The sequence below is a fragment of the Humulus lupulus genome, chromosome 2 (genome assembly GCF_963169125.1).
Source record: "Humulus lupulus chromosome 2, drHumLupu1.1, whole genome shotgun sequence".
In the NCBI taxonomy this organism is placed as follows: domain Eukaryota; kingdom Viridiplantae; phylum Streptophyta; class Magnoliopsida; order Rosales; family Cannabaceae; genus Humulus; species Humulus lupulus.
In genome coordinates, this window is record NC_084794.1 from 287,649,788 (window position 1) to 287,667,346 (window position 17,559).

Genomic DNA, 17,559 nt, shown 5'->3' on the forward strand with positions numbered 1-17,559 from the left:
TCCCTGACTTCCCGGGCACGCATCAGGAACGTGCGCATTCAGACACCCACGGCTGGGTTGGGCCGTGCGGCCCATTATCTCCTTACATACTGATTAGACCACACTTATGTGTCAGGTTTAGGAATTAATCATAAATGTTACAGAGTTGATATGACAAATGGTAAGGTCACGTGATGACCTCCCTACCAACTTCCAGGTGCCTTATCTTATAAATATGGGGACCCTGGGAGTTGATAAGGGTTGGAAAAAACCATCTCTGAAGAACCATATACTTTGTAAACCAAATACCCAGAATACGTGAATAATATTGACTAGTGGAGTAGAAGGATTTTAACCTTTGAACCACTTAAAAACGTGTCTTGAGTCACATAATTCATCCTCTAAGATTTCATATCTGTGACGGTTTTACTTTCAGCACTAGTCCCTTTCTCTTCTTCTCTTAATTACCTGTTGGCGAAGAACCGCGTCAACAGTATGGGATCCCATTATTTATAAAACATAAAACATAAACTTTAATTCAATGGTTCAAAAGCTAAGTGTGGAATTACAAAAGAAACATATGTCAAAAGACTAAATAACGTCATCCTCAATCGACATGCAGTCCATTCATTCCATTCATCCTTAACACACAAGCCAAGCTGCTAAAAATCCTTCTGCCTTCCATATTCATTTTTCTGCATCAAGCTAAAAATAAAGGAATGAGCCCAATGTCGAGCAAGGAAAATCTACTAACACATAAATCATAAATCATAAGAATAAATCATAAACATATACTATAAAATATATGACTATAATAACATATATCATATAGGACTACAATATTAATGGCCATTAACTCATTAACATGGCATGTGATAAACCATCTAGGTCCTCTGTCTACTAATTGAGGTAGGTTAGATCACATGGTAGTATATGATAACCCATCTAGGTCCTCTACTAGTCGAGGTAGAGTAAATCATAACTCTAAACCATGAAAATGATAAATAATCTTGGGGTTTGCTATCTAAGCAACTATAAGCCCCAAGCGACATAAAAGATTGGGGTTGGATTTCTAAGCAACTATAAGCCCCAAATGACTACAAGACATATATATACATATATATACATATCATAACATAAAACATATAATAACATAAACATATAAGCACATAAAATCTATCCTATTTTCCTTACCAAAGTCGGGATATTTGGGACCAAGAACGGGATAAGAACACTCCTAAAAACCAACAGTAAGAATGGTGAGTATCTCTAAAGAATAAAGATGAAATGAGAACTAAACCATCAAAGAAGAAACTTAGCTAGAAGAACCTTAAGTTTCAAGAAACTAAAATACCTAATCAAGAATCATAAACAAGAGTTAGGATCTGAATAAAAGAAAACTAAAGAACCACAAAAAACTGAACTTAGGGATAAAAATACCTTGAATGATCTTATGAAATGATCTAAACCTCAATACCAAAATCTCACTATATCTTACTTCCCAAGTTTTTCGAAAATCTTAGAATGATAAAGCTTTTAACCCAAAACCCAAGTGTGTCTCTCTACAGTAACACTAGCAACTTGGAGGCTCTGAAGACTACTTGAAGAATGAAAAAAATGGTTGAGTACTAGGTCCTATTTATAGAGTTCAAGGCGTGAAACTAACCCCTTTTAATTTGAATAAATAAATGATTATAAAATGAAAAAGATTTGAATTTTCGTTCAAAAGATGCCCAGAACTAGGTCAAAATCGTTCAAAAGCAGGTCCAAGTGGTTAAGGGTATTTATAAATTTAAAAATCATCGACATTCAAAAATATATCACCAGGGGAAATATATCGCCTACCCTGGGCGATATATCGGCCCCACCCTAATCCCGAGTCCCGTTCGAATGTTCGTGCAAAGTTAACGTGTTTTCTGTATCTTCCGTAGGCGATATATCGGCCCCTATAGCTGCGATATATCGGCATACGTTGATATATCAAACACGTATTTGCACTTTTTCAGCATATTTTGAATTGAGTAACAGCTTTGACTGAGTCGTAATACGATCCTAACAGTTTCTGGAAGGTTCTAGAGCTTCTAGATCTTTCTTGTAATTAAACTATAAATCAAAATACTTAAATCCTTAATAAACATGATTATGACAAGTATCTTGCTCTTAATAGTTCTATCTAAACCTTAGGTTATAATAAATATATTTCTATAACCAGCAAGAAAACCATATAGCATAGCATAAACAATGATGACAATCAATTGATCCATAAAACAGTTAACCGATTATTCAACATGTCATAACAGTCACCTAATCAGAGAGGACAATCAATGATTCACAAGCCATTCATCCCCGTATTTAACAAGCTATAAGCATCAGATTAGCTACCAGTTCAAGATCAAACCATTCAATTCAAACACCAAAACCTCAGTCATTACCCTTTAATTACTATCTCAATTCAACTATATTCATCAATTAATTTATACCCATAATTCCAACAAAATTCATGGATGTAAACTAGAGTTCTTACCTCAACAATGGCTGAATTCTCCCAAGTCCCAGCTTTTACTTCCTAGCTTAATCACCTCCAACTTCCTTCAACAGTTCAAGCCTTCCCTTTCCTTCAATTTTCTTCAATGAATTACAGTTTGAATGCCCAATTCACTGCCTTTTCTTCCTTAGCTTCAAAGCTCAAATGTGAGAGAGAGAGAGAGAGAGAGAGAGAAGAAATTGTGAGAGAGAATGAGTAGGAGGTTCCACTTCTTTCTGGTTTATTCCTAAGTAATTCTGAGTATATCTCTAATAGCATAAAGACTTATTTGCCCCTCCAACCTTATCAATCTTTCAAGGGTGCTTAAAGGGTATTTTAGTCATTTTGCCCCCAGTTCCCACAAATTCCTCAAATGTTCCTAATATCTACCAATTAATCATGTCATCAATTAATTACCAATTATTTATCCAATGTCTAATAATCACTGATATATTTTCTAAATTCTCGAAAATACCCTAGGCTCCCCTGAGCCGGGTATTAATCCCCGTCGTGATTATTTTGCCGATTCGCTTACTAGGACCATCTCGAGCCATACGCTGCAAATATATCCACATAATAATGTGGTCTCAACAATTTATCACATATAATCACATTCATGCCCTCAACGGGCCAACATTACAAATATGCCCTTACAAGCTAAACAAGGCCCACATGCATATTTAATACTTATAAACATGCATTTCACATATCCACATAATCATATAATCATGCATGCCACATAATCATGCATTTTACCATTTAATCACACATAAACCAATTATGCCCTCGTGGCATGCTAATCAAGGCCCTTAAGCCTTATTAGTGATTTTGGGTCATTACAACTATCCCCTCCTACTGAGAATTTCGTCCTCGAAATTTACCTTAATAACTCGGGATACTGATCCCTCATCGCTAATTCAAGCTCTCAAGTCGCTTCCTCGACCTTGCTATTCCTCCATAACACTTTAACTAGAGGAATCATCTTGTTCTATAAATCCTTGTCTTTCTTGTCTAAGACCTAAACTGGTCGCTCCTCATAAGACTAATCTGTCTGCAATTCCAAGTATTTATAGTTCAACACATGAGTTGTATCCGAGACATACTTTGGAAGCATAGAGACATGGAATACGTCATGAACTCCCATAAATGATGGTGGCAAAGCTAACCTGTAAGCCACCTGCTCGATCCTCTCTAGGATCTTGAAAGTTCCAATGAATCTAGGGCTTAGCTTGCCCTTCTTCCCAAACCTTCTCACCCCTCACAGTGGTGAAACTCACAGAAACACATGGTCCCCAACTTGGAACTCCACGTCTTTACGCTTGGGATCAGAGTAGCTTTTCTATCTGCTCTGCAAAGTGAGCATTCGAGCTCGAATCTTCTCGATAGCCTCATTAGTCCTCTAAACCAAGTCCAGTCCCAAATACCTCCTCTCCGCCATCTCATCCCAATGAATGGGCGATCTACATCTCCTCCCATATAACATCTCATAGGGAGCTACTCCAATCGTTGATTGATAACTGTTGTTGTATGAAAACTCAATCAACGGGAGATACATACTCCAAGACCCCTTAAAGTCTATCATACACGCTCTGAGTATATCATCCAATACCTAAATCGTTCTCTCAGACTGTCCATCAGTCTGAGGACGAAATGCCATGCTGAACTTCAGGTGAGTCCCAATAGCCTTCTACAAACCACACCAAAACTTGGAGGTAAAGATAGGATCCCTGTCTGACACTATAGACTTAGGAACCCTGTGGAGACGTACAATCTCCCTCACATACAGCTCCACATACTGATCCACAGTATAAGTCGTCTTCACTGGCAAAAAGTGAGTTGACTTGGTGTATCTGTCTACTATTACCCCCACTGAGCTATGCAGCCCCACAGTTCAGGGTAAACCTACAAAATCCATCGTAATATCCTCCCATTTCCACTCAGGAATTCCCAAAGGCTGTAGCAACCCTGCTGGCCGCTGATGCTCAGCCTTCACCTACTAACAGGTCAAACACTTGGCAACGTACTTCACCACATCCTTCTTCATCCCAGGCCACCAATACAACGTCCGGACATCCTGATACATCTTCATGGTGCCTGGATGAAGTGAGTACGGTGTAGTATGGGATTCATCCAACATCTCACGTCTAATCCCTATATCAGTTGGAACACGCTTCTGACCCTGATACCATAGCAAACCAACCTCAGAGATAGAATAGTCCTTATCCACTCCTGCTAAGACATTCCCTCTAACTTCCTGCAACTGTGCTTCTACTAACTGACCCTCCTTAATCCGCTCTAGTAGGGTTGACTGTAAAGTAATATTAGCCAACCGACCCACCACCAACTCTATCCTCGCTCTAGACATCTTATCTGCCAATTCTCTCAATATCTAAGTGGAACTAAATAACTGTCTCGGGCACCTCCGTCTCAGTGCATCCGCTACTACATTGGGTTTTCCTGGGTGGTAAAGAATGTCATAGTAATAGTCCTTTACCAAATCCAGCCAACGCCTCTGCCTCATGTTCAGGTCCTCTGGGTGAAGAAGTATTTCAAACTCTTGTGATTGGTGTATATCTCGCACTTTTTTCCATACAGATAATGTTACCAAATCTTCAGTGCGAATACCATGGCTGCCAATTCCAGATCATGGGTAGGGTACCGCTGCTCATATTCCTTCAACTGCCATGATGCGTAAGCTATAACTTTCTCATTATGCATCAACACACAGCCTAGTCCCAGTCTTGATGCGTCACAATATACCACAAATTTTCCTCCCTCCAAAGGAAGACTCAACACAGGTGCGGAAATAAGTCATCACTTCAATTCCTGGAAACTATTCTCACACTTGTCTGACCTGACGAACTTCAGGTTCTTCCACGTCAATTTTGTCATTTGTGCAGCAATCTTCGAGAACCCTTCCACGAATCACCTATAATAACCCGCTAACCTGAGGAAACTTCTAACTTCTAAGGCATTCCTAGGCCTTGGCCAATCTCTCACTGCCTCCACCTTGGATGGATCCACCTTAATCCCCTCCTCACCAACAATATGTCCAAGGAATGTCACTTCTGGTAGCCAAAACTCTCACTTCTTAAACTTAGCGTACAACTGGTGCTCTCTCAACCTCTGCAAAAACCTGTCGGCGATGTTGTTCATGCTCTGCCTCTGAATTGGAGTACACTAGGATGTCATCGATGAAGATAATCACAAACTGATCCAAGAAGTCCTTGAATACCCTATTCATCAAGTCCATGAATGCTGCTGGGGTATTGGTCAAATCAAATGACATGACCAGAAATTCATAATGCCCATACCTCATTCGGAAGGTCGTCATAAAGATATCCTTGTCCTTGATCCTCAGCTGGTGATAACCAGATCGATGATCAATCTTTGAGAACACTGTCTTTCCCTACAGCTGATCAAACAAGTCGTCGATCCTTGGTAAAGGGTATTTATTCTTGATGGTCAACTTGTTTAACTCCATGTAATCTATACACATCCTCAGAGTCAAGTCCTTCTTCTTCATAAACAAAACTGGAGCACCTTATGGCGAATAGCTAGGCCTAATAAACCCCAAATCCAGAAGTTCTTGGAATTGTATCTTCAATTCTTTCAACTCTGCTGGAGCCATCCTATATGGTACCCTGGATAATGGCTCTATCTCCGACGCTAACTTGATGATGAACTGAATCTCCCTGTGCGGCGGCAGCCCTGGTAAACCCTCAAGGAACACATCCAAGAACTCACGAACTAATCTGGTCTCCCCCGGCCCTGCTAGTAAAACCCTGGTGGTATCCACCACACTAGCTAGAAAATCTATACAACCTCCCTATAATAGGTCTCTAGCTATCAAAGCAGATAACATGGGTATGTGGGGTCCATGCACTGCACCCACGAAAACAAAGGGATCCTCTCCCTCAGGCTCAAAAGTCACAATCTTCTTCCTGCAATCAATGGTAGCCCCATATTTGACCAGCCAATCCATCCCTATAATCATGTCAAAGTCCTCCATACCTAAATCAATCAAGTCTACTGACAGTTCCCTACCATCAACCATCACTTGTGTTGACCCAAGATTTGGCCAACTGACACGGAGTCAGAATATGATTGATATGAATGAATGTGTAGAGAAGAACGTAATGACAAAAGGTAATAACAACAAGATATTTTTATAGTGGTTCGGCCCCAGAATCTGGTAATAACCTACGTCCACTTAGATTGTTATTGATATAGAACCAAAGGAGTGATCAAAGAACAAGGGTTCAATGAGTCTCACTAACCTCTCAAGAACAATACAATATCACTAGGAGAATTACTATAGTCTCAAATAATTCAAAAGCCAAAAGTCCCTTCCTTGAGCTATCTTTTTGCTATTTATAGGCTCAAGGGGGATTACGTAAGATCGTTATAGATATTCTCTCCTGAATAATTGGATACTCAAGAGATTGTGTGAGATAAATTCGGGATTTACAAAGATCTTCACAATAATGTTGCTTCGTATACGGAACCATCGACCAGACTGGTCGCAGGTAAGACTGGGCCGCTTACTCTTTTAATGCGTCTTCTGGTCGATACTCTAGCAGGACTTTTCCAGGTGTCAGCCACGTGTCCAAGGATCACTTGCCACGTCATCAATGCTAACTTTTTGGATAACATTTGCCCCCCAAGTTTATTTATCACGAGCAATAAATAAACTTTTGGACGAACGACTCTTCGGTAACCTCACCTTATGTGTCAGAACCCTTCGTGTGTTGTTGGAAAAAGTAACCTACTTCTGTCTAATCACGTCCTTTCGGTTCCCCAGAAATGATTTTGACAGCCATCTCGCTTCCCCATACTTTGAAAAAAGGAAACTGATGATTGCACTTTTTAATGCCACAAACAAACTTATATAAGACCTTCGAAGTCTTCCTTTTCTTTTTACGCACGCCACTGTCTTTGCAAGAAACCCTAAAAACCAGAGTTTTAAACTTCTCCGGAGACCGTTCTCCTGCACTTCCAAGACTTAGACCGAGAGTTCCTTGATCTCCGAAGACCTTTCTTCCATCTCCATGATTCTTGGTAAGTTTTCGAATTCTCATGCTTCAGATTTTCGTGGTGCATGTTTCTGTATGTAGACTGTTTGAGTTTATCTGTTTTTGATTTGAGCTGCTTGTACACAGAATGTTTTGTAGGCAAAATAGGGTTACGAGTTAATTTAATAGTCAGGATCATGCTTTTTAGGACGTAAAATCGAAGTAAAAGTTCGATCTTTAGGCTAGTTGGAAAATAGGTTTTTCCCGCCCTAAGGGGAGTTGAAAAAGCTTTCTCAGAAAAACTTTTCACTTTCACCCTTTGATCTGTTTATCAAACTGTTCGTGCAGAAAAATTTAGCTTTTTGTTAGAATGCTGTTGTATAAAAGCTTAACTTTCATACTCGACCAGCGTTATTCTAAAAAGCTTTTAAAAGTTTTTCTATCCTCACCTCCCCATTCTTCTGTTTGCAGACTTTAATTCCAGATTTGTGGGGAGGTAAACGGCCCATTGACGACGACCTTCTCGCCCAGCTGCTCGAGGGTGAAGAACAACCGGCTGGCCGAGTCCGCGAAATTCCCTTTTTGCGATCCTCTTCTAGATCCCATCCTTCTCCTTCTAAAATGGCCCGCTCTAAGTCCTCAAGCAAGAAAAGCCCTGAGTCTGAAAACAATCCAAACCTTCCTGCCCAGCCTAATTCGCAGGCTAGGGTTCCCTTGACCAGCGGTCGAGAAACTCCTGTTCCTGACCCTAATATCCAAACCAGGGCCCGCCCTCGCCATCAGAATCTGCCTGATGTCGAGTGGTATACTTCCTCGACCAGCTCAGTGACCATGCAGATGGTTGCTAACTACTTCAGGAAATACCCTCTCACAGGGGTTTCCATTATACGTCCTGCCGCAGACCAGAGGGCTAACCTCCCCGGAGGTGTAAACAGCGCCTGGTCCCGGTATCACTTAGAGGCGGGGGCTTATCTCCCTCTTCATCCTTTTTATGAGGGGGTGGCCAATTATTTCGGTGTCGCCCCTTTCCAAATTACTCCAAACGGATATAGAATGCTGGCCGCACTCTATATCCTGTATAAACTTAAGAAATGGCCAGAACCTTTGCCTCACGAGGTCAACTATCTTTTTGACCTTAAGTCTAACCCGCAACAACATGAAACGGGTTTCTTCCACTTCTGTCACCAGGAGACCAACCGGACGTTCCTAAGTGACACCACGCACATCTCGAACGTGGGGCAGTATAGTAAGGAGTACTTCCTTACCCCGGACATAACCAGCAATAATCTGGCCTTCGCCCGAGGAGGTAAGTGCTTTTCTTCGACTGGTCGATACTTTTCATCGAGGTGTTCCCTTTCATTTTTCTCAAACTGTAATCCATTTTTCAGGCCCATGGTTACATTCGACCCCAACACCAGACATGGTGTTGAGGTCCAATATTTTGGCCAGGATGACCGACGTAGCAAAAAGCGTCAAGGCCCTGGTCACTGAAGAAAACTTGAGGCTGTTTGGCCTCCTGGCTCCTCTCCATGAAACTAGAGGGTCCATGGTGGACGATGCCACTGCCGAGGGGGTTCCCGAGTAGCAACCTCCTGCGTCTCCTCCTCCTCGGAGGCCAATGGGGGTTACAATCAGGGAGCCCACGGGCAATCCTTCCGCAGAAAGACCTTCTGCTCCCTAAGGCAAGGGGAAACAAAAGGCCCAAGAGCCAGTTGTGGACTTGGGGGAATCTTCTGATGATAACGGTAAAACTATTTTACTTTTGAATAGTTTTCCAATTCCCTATCACTTGTTTGACGGGGAAGGCAACTTTACATATACTCCAAAATTAGGGCCAGAATTCTTCATGCCAGATAGTGAGTGTATGACTAATAGAGTCAATAGTATAGCGACCAGTAGTTGTAGCTCGGGTATTCACTTTGTTATCTCTTTTCTATTGTATAAAGAATTTTCATTTGCCTCTTGTCTTATCATTTGCTTGTGTTTACTTGTATGCAGACATGGCCACTCCCAACATCTTTGACATGTACCAAGCCGAGGAGGAAGAGGAAGTTCCCCAACTCCGGTGAAAGTCATCAAGGAGACACACCGGCGAGACCAGCCAGGGGCCCACCAAAAAGAGTCGAACCAAAGATCCTCCAAGGGACGCACCCACTGGGCAAACTTCTGCCCATCCTATGACTCCTACGGAGAAACAGACTCCTTCTGCCACGCCAAAACCTTCGGCTGCGCCCACCGGAGAGCAAATTACTCAGGAAGAAGCTCTCGGGGCCAAAATCTTGAGTCGCACTCTGCGATCAGCCAAGGATCGCCTTGTACACATCGGTGAGAACGACCGTGTCAAGGATGCAATGGTTGAGGCTGAAAACATGTCGGTCGACCTGATCCTGAGCAGGACCCTGAATGAAATTTCCAGCGTAAGTACTTCTTTGTTTCTCAAGCCTTGGTCTTTTATTCTTCGCGACAGGTCCTAACTTTTTCCTTTATTCATAGGCCTTGCTGTCTGCTACCACTACTCGCACCTGTGCCCAAGCCTCTATCGACCAGGCTCGGGCAAAGGCCATTGAGAGGTATCAGGTGAAGGTAGCCGAAGAGATTTCGGCTGCAGAGGCTAAGCACGCCAAGAAGTTGGAGGCGATGGCTCAAGAGAGGGACGCTGCGGTGACAAAGCTGTCAGAGGCTGAAGCTGCAAAGGAAGCTACGATAAAGTCAAGGCAACAATATCGAGATTCCAGCGTAACCCATCTTTACGAAATCAAAAGGTTGGAAGAGATGCACAAGTCCAAGGACGAGGCCATTGCTACTCTCGAAGGCAAAGTAAAGTAGCTGGAACTTGACAACTCCAAAAATCTGGAGAGGTACAAGAGGACGACGTTCCGGTGTTTCTACAACTTCTGGAAACACAATCAGGGTGCCGACTTCAGCTATCTTTTGGAAGATGTCAGGACTGCTGAGCTGGCTCGCTGTGCTGCCCAACTGGCTGAAGAGGAGGCAAGAGCGAGGATCCCCGATTCTCCAAGCCTGGCTATCGCAGAAGAAGAAGTTGTCGAGGACATGGCCAACCAGAATGCTGCTAAGGACCCCCCAGCCCCAAATGCCTCTTGAGTTTTTCCATTTATTTTTTTCTTTCTTTTTGGTTACACGACCCACGGGTCGTGATGTAAAGACAATATATTCTTTTTTGAATTTGCTGCACGGGCAGCAAACCTTTCCTTTTACCCGAACATTTACATCCAAGCAATGATGCTTGCGGTGTAAAAGATTATATCTTGATGCTATAATAGTTTCATTTATTATAACATTTTTCCGTATGACCGAACTCAGCATAGTACTTTGGCATGATTTACAAAATATAACTTTTGAAAAATACTCTAAGTACCCTAGCATGCTTTCACTCATTTTTTTCATGTGTTTACATACCTTGCGGGTATGCTTTGCTATCGATGTGCCTTATATGCCCCCCAAGTGATCGAGGAGCTTTAGGTCCTTGGTCACTTGCCTTGACCCCGACCTGTTCGAACATTCCTGTTCGTGTGAAAAATGATACTTGTAATACAGCAAAACAACACACGTAATGAACAAATACTTGTAAATGTAAATTCACAAAGGTTGGCAAGAATGACTAGCTGCGCACAGTCCCTTATAATCTCGTATTAAAAATGGACTAAACATGTCTTTACGAGTGATTCTGAAGTAGAATCTTACATATACGAGCGATTAGCCACATAGCGCGACTAACCCTCTTTGCTAAACTTGTAAAAAGAAAAAATTATTACAAGCCAGTCCTTTAAAAAGGACTGTTCACTGATAATACTTGCGCATGTGTTCTCCATTCCAATAACGTGGAACGAGATCTCCGTTTAAGCGTGCAAGTATGTAGGTGCCTGGATGAAGGACTTCCTCGATCTGGTAAGGTCTTTCCCAATTAGGTCTGAGCACTCCAGCAGTAGGGTCGCAGGTATTTAAGAAAACTCATCGTAGCACCAAGTCTTCGACGTTGAATTTCCTTTCTTTAACTTTGGAGTTAAAGTACCGGGCGACTTTTTGTTGGTATGCAGCAACTCGGAGTTGGGCCTTCTCCCGTATTTCGTCAATCGAGTCTAGGGATTCCATCATCAATTGGCTGTTCTGGTCCTGGTCGTATGTTAGACATCGATGTGAGGGGGGATCTAATTCGACAGGCAACATTGCCTCATATCCATAGGCTAAGGAAAATGGGGTATGTCCTGTCGCTGTTCGGTGAGACGTTCTATACGACCAGAGGACTTCAGGAAACTGTTCTGGCCACGCTCCTTTAGCTTCCTCAAGTCTTTTCTTCAGGGTGTCTTTAAGAATTTTATTTATGGCTTCGACCTGCCCATTCACCTGGGGGTGTACGACTGAAGAAAAGCTTTTAATGACTCCATGCCTTTCGCAGAAATCAATAAATAAGTCGCTGTCAAACTGGGTCCCATTGTCTGACACTATCTTCCGGGGCAAACCATATCGACAGACGATGTTCTTGATAACAAAGTCGAGAACTTTCTTGGTCGTAATAGTTGCGAGCGGTTTAGCTTTGGCCCATTTGGTGAAGTAATCGACTGCCACGGCTGCATATTTTACACCGCCTTTCCCTGTAGGTAGGGATCCAATCAAGTCTATCCCCCATACTGCAAAAGGCCACATACTTTGCATCTGTTTCAATTCGTTTGGAGCTGCTCGTGGAATCTTGGAGAATCTTTGACATTTATCACATCTTCGTACAAACTCCATCGAATCCTCGTTCATCGTTGGCCAGAAGTAGCCTTGCCTTAGAATCTTCTTTGCCAAACTCTGCCCCCCAGCGTGATCTCCGCAGAAGCCTTCATGCACCTCTTTCATGAGTTCCTTAGATTTTTCTGGTGTAACGCACCTGAGTAGTGGCATTGAATACCCTCTTCGGTACATAATGCCATCGGCCAGTATGTACCTAGCAGCTCGCCTATGTAGAGTTCTGGCCTTGTTTCTATCTGTTGGCAGCGTACCATTAGTCAGATACTCCAAGTAAGGCGCCATCCATGTATCCTTCATTCGAATCTCCATACTGGATTCAGCTGCTTGTATGCTCGGCTTACTCAGTCTTTCTACTGGCACAATGTTCAAAGTATCAGCATCCTTTGCGCTCGCGAGTTTGGCTATGGCATCTACGTTTGAAATTCTGATCCTGCGGGATTTGCTGGAGGGTGTACTTCGTGAATTGGGCTAGCAGGTCCTTTGTTTTATTTAAGTAGGCCACCATTCTCAAGCCTCGCGCTTGATATTCTCCTAGGACCTGATTCACCACCAGCTGTGAATCACTGTAGATATCAAGCGTTTTTATGCTCATATCCTTTGCCATTCTCAATCCAGCGAGGAGTGCTTCGTACTCCACTTCATTATTTGACGCGGTGAAGTCGAACCTGATGGCGCAGTGAAATCGATGCCCTTCCGGCGTTATCAATATCACTCCCCGCTCCAGCGTGGGATTCGTTGGATGAACCATCCGTGAATAGCTTCCACGAAGGAGTTTTGTCTTGAGGCTCGGGCGCTTTAGGCTGTTCGCACTGCTCGTTGTCTGGGAGTTCAGTGAACTCTGCAATAAGGTTGACCAAGACTTGTCCCTTGACCGCGGCTTGCGATGAATAAGTTATATCGAACTCCCCTAGTTCGACAGCCCATTTTAATAATCGCCCAGCCGCTTATGGTTTTAGGAGGACTTGCCGAAGGGGCTGGTCAGTCAGAACTGTAATAGGATGGGCTTGAAAGTAAGGGCGTAGCTTCCTAGAGGCCAGGATCAAGCAATATGCTAACCTCTCAATTGGTGGATATCTTAATTCTGCCCCGATCAGTCTCTTGCTGACATAGTAGACTGCTTTTTGTGCACCTTCTTCTTCTCGCACTAGCACCGCGCTGGCAGCAACTTCAGTAATCGCCAGATAAATAAACAAAGTTTCTCCTTCAATTGGCTTTGATAAGATGGGAGGCTGTGCCATATGGGCTTTCAAGGCTTGGAATGCTTGCTCGCAGTCTCCTGTCCATTCAAACTTCATATTTCCCCTAAGTAGATTGAAAAAAGGGACACACTTGTCTGTGGATTTTGAAATGAATCTACTTAGGGCTGCGATTCTTTCGGTTAAACTTTGTACATCTTTGACCCTTTCTGGCGATTTCATGTCGATCAGGGCTTTTATCTTGTCGGGGTTGGCCTCGATTCCTCTTGAATTTATGATAAACCCCAAAAACTTCCCTGATCCGACTCCAAAGGAACATTTGAGGGGATTTAACTTCATCTGGTACTTGTTTAACACATCAAAGCACTCTTGTAAATCCCTCACATGTCCTTTTTCCTTCTTAGACTTTACCAGCATGTCGTCCACATATACCTCCATGTTTACACCGATTTTCTCTTTAAACATGTGGTTGACTAGCCGTTGGTAAGTCGCACCTGCGTTTTTCAGTCCGAAGGGCATTACTTTGTAACAGTATAAGCCCGTATCGGTCCGAAAACTAGTGTGATCCTCATCAGGAGGATGCATGCTAATCTGGTTGTAGCCTAAATATGCATCCATGAATGAGAGGATCTCATGTCCTGCAGTTGCATTGACCAGCTGGTCGATCCTCGGGAGTGGGAAGCAGTCTTTTGGGCAGGCTTTATTGAGGTCTGTAAAATCCACACAGGTCCGACACTTGCCGTTAGGCTTGGGAACCAGCACTGGATTGGAGACCCACGATGGATAAAATGCCACCCTGATGAACCCATTCTCCTTTAGTCTTTCGACTTCTTCTTTTAAGGCTCTTGATCTATCCTTATCGAGCAGCCTTCTCTTTTGTTGCACGGGTGGAAAGGTCTTGTCTATATTCAGGACATGGCTGATTACTGCAGGATCTATCCCAACCATGTCTTTATGCGACCAGGCGAAAACCCCCTGGTTTTTTCGCAAGAATTCCACCAGTGCGTGCTTCGTGGTAGGCTCTAAGTTTTTCCCAACTTTTAAGACTCTGGTCGGGTCTTCTTTGTCGAGTTGGACCTCCTCCAGGTCTTCGACAGGTCCAACAATTTCTTCAAAATCCCCAAAGCGAGGATCTAAATCTCTATCCTCACTTTGGGCTGCACCCTATTTGGTGACTTCATCACCGGATTGAGCTTGTGTATCAATTTCCATATGCAACCTATCTGGGGTAGTGCTCTTCGATGTTCCACTCTTTGCCTTGGTGATTGAGGCGTTGTAGCACTCCCTGGCTTCCCTCTGGTTTCCCAACACGCGTCCTACCCCCGCGTCTGTTGGGAACTTCATGGCTAGGTGCCACATAGAGACGACGACCCGTAGATCAACCAGTATGGGCCTTCCAATAACGGCGTTGTACGCCGAAGGACAATCGACCACTACAAAAATGGCGAGTAATGTCCTTGTTGCAGGCGCTGTACCCGTCGTTACTGGGAGTTTGATCAATCCTACTGGGGCGAGTCCTTCTCCAGAGAAGCTGTATATCGTTTGATTGCAGGGCTCCAAGTCCTTAACGGACAATTTCATGCGTTCCAGTGCCGATTTATACAGGATGTTCACTGAGCTTCCTGTATCGACCAGTACCCTCTTCACCATCATGTTGGCCATCTGGATGTCCACGACTAGCGGATCGGAATGTGGGAACCTGACGTGTTGGGCGTCGCCATCAGAGAAGGTTATCTCACCTTCCTCTGACCGAGCCTTTTTTGGTGCACGGTCCTCCACAGTCATCATCTCGATGTCCTGGTCGTGGCGCAGAGTCCGAGCATATCGTTCTCTGGCCTTTCCACTATTTCCCGCGAGGTGCGGGCCTCCACAGATGGTTAAGAGTGTTCCAGTCATGGGGGCAGGCTGTAAGGGTGGCGAGCGTTGGCGTGTGGGCGCCTGCTCTTTGCCTCCCGGAGCTTCTCGTTGGGAATTTCTCGAGGCCCGTACGTACCTTCTCAAGTGTCCTTGTCTAATAAGGAACTCAATCTCGTCTTTTAACTGGTTGCATTCATTAGTGTCATGTTCGTAGTCGTTTTGATAACGACAGAACTTGGTAGTGTCTCTTTTCGAAATTTCCTTTCGAATGGGGCCAGGTTTTTTGTAAGGCACACTCGAACTTGTGGCCTGATAAACCTCTCCCCGAGACTCAACGAGGGAAGTGTAGTTGGTGAACCGAGGTTCATAACGATTACCCTTGGCTCGTTTGTTGTCGGAGGTGGAAGGTTCATTATATGGCCGTTTTCCACCATTCTTGCTATTGCCGTTGCCGTTCCCGTTGCCTTTGCCGTTGCCATTAGGCTTGGACCCATTGGTGGCTTTGGTGGGTTCGGAAGCCTTGTTATCCTTGCTTGAGGGCTTTCCATCGTCGGAAATGGCTTCTTCGAGCTTGATGTAGCGATCAGCCCGGTCCAAAAATTCTTGGGTAGTTCTCACCCCTTCCTTTCGGAGACTTTTCCAGAGGGGAGAATGACGTTTAACTCCCGCAGTTATCGCCATCATTTTGCCTTCATCCTCGACCGTTTTCGCTCCAGCTGCTGCTCGCATAAAGCACTGGATGTAGTTCTTCACTGACTCCCCATCCTGCTGGAAAATTTCAACCAACTGGTTTGCTTCGGTTGGATGCACACGACCTGCATAGAACTGTCCGTAGAACTCCCTTACGAACATTTCCCAGGAAACTATGCTTGCAGGAGGGAACTTAAAAAACCATTCCTGTGCAGCTTCAGAAAGTGTTGCAGGGAAGATCCTGCACCGAGCGTCTTCGGACACTTTCTGAATGTCCATTTGAATTTCAAACTTGTTGACATGAGACACTGGGTCTCCATACCCGTCAAAGTTTGGGAGTGTAGGCATTTTGAACTTGCTGGGAGTTTCCGCGTTAGCTATCCTTTGTACGAAAGGAGTGCCTTTTCTTCTATCGTGATCGATATAAGAAGTCCTTCCCCTGACCAGCTGTTGCATTGCCTGGTTAAGGGCGTCTATCTGGGCCTGCACAGCGGCAGGAATCGCTGTGGCCTCTGTTGCTGGGGGGATGTTCTCGCCATGCCGCTCGCGGCGATCGTTAAGTACGTCACGCAAATCCTCGTCTCTTCTCCGCTGCTCGCTACCCCCGAGCCCGTTGAAGACATTATTTTGTCTGGGCTGCCCCCCAGCATCCCGTCTGTTAGGTTGGTCATCTTGAGGTACCTAGCTCCTGCCTTTACCTCTTTCTTCGTTCCTCCCATCGGCGTTTCCCTTGCCTGAGTCGGCCTCATTATATCTGTGGCCATCTCTGAACCTTGACTGGCTATGGTGGGATCGACTGTTCCCTCTGTTCCCATCTCTAGCCGAAACGTCCCGAGCGTTAGAGGGTGGCCTGCGCTGGTCGTGGTGTCCCCGTGCATTATCATGCCGTGGGGGACCCCAGACCGCAGAGCCTAACTCTGAGTCCCTCCTGTTACCAGGAGGGTACTGACCTCTGTTCGGTAGGTTTGGCCCATCATCCCTACGGCGTCTAGGACTGCGAGGCTGATGCTCGGCCCTATTCTGCCTCTGTTGCGGGGGATTACCCCGAGCAGCTTGGGATGGTGGCTGCGCCTCAGGGTCCAGTGGGACATCTTCATGGGGTGCCTGAGGCTGCTCGGGCCTTTGTGGACTTGAAGGCTGGATTGGTGGGCTAGGATTGTGACCCCTCTGAGGTGGCCCATTCGCAGGCTGGTGAGGCTGCGAGGCAGGTGCAGCCTGATTTCTAACCAGTTGCAAGGCTGCCTCGAGGGCTGCCATGGCTTCGCTCTGGCGGCGGTCCACCTCCGCCTGTCTCTCGCTCAACTCCGCGCGCTGCCATTCAATCTCTTGCTGCTGCCGCGCCATAACTTCAGCGGCAGTCTCCTGACTGGCTCTCAGACTAGCTAGCTCTTCCTGCAACGCGCCCAGGGTACTTTTCAACGTTGCATCATCCATTTCCTCTTCCTCAAAGTACAGATGTGGCTCATCTTCCGCCATGCTTGCAGGAGGAGGAGGAGGTGGCGGGTTTGACGGTGCAGCGGCGGCCGCTTGTCCAGTCTTCTTCGTA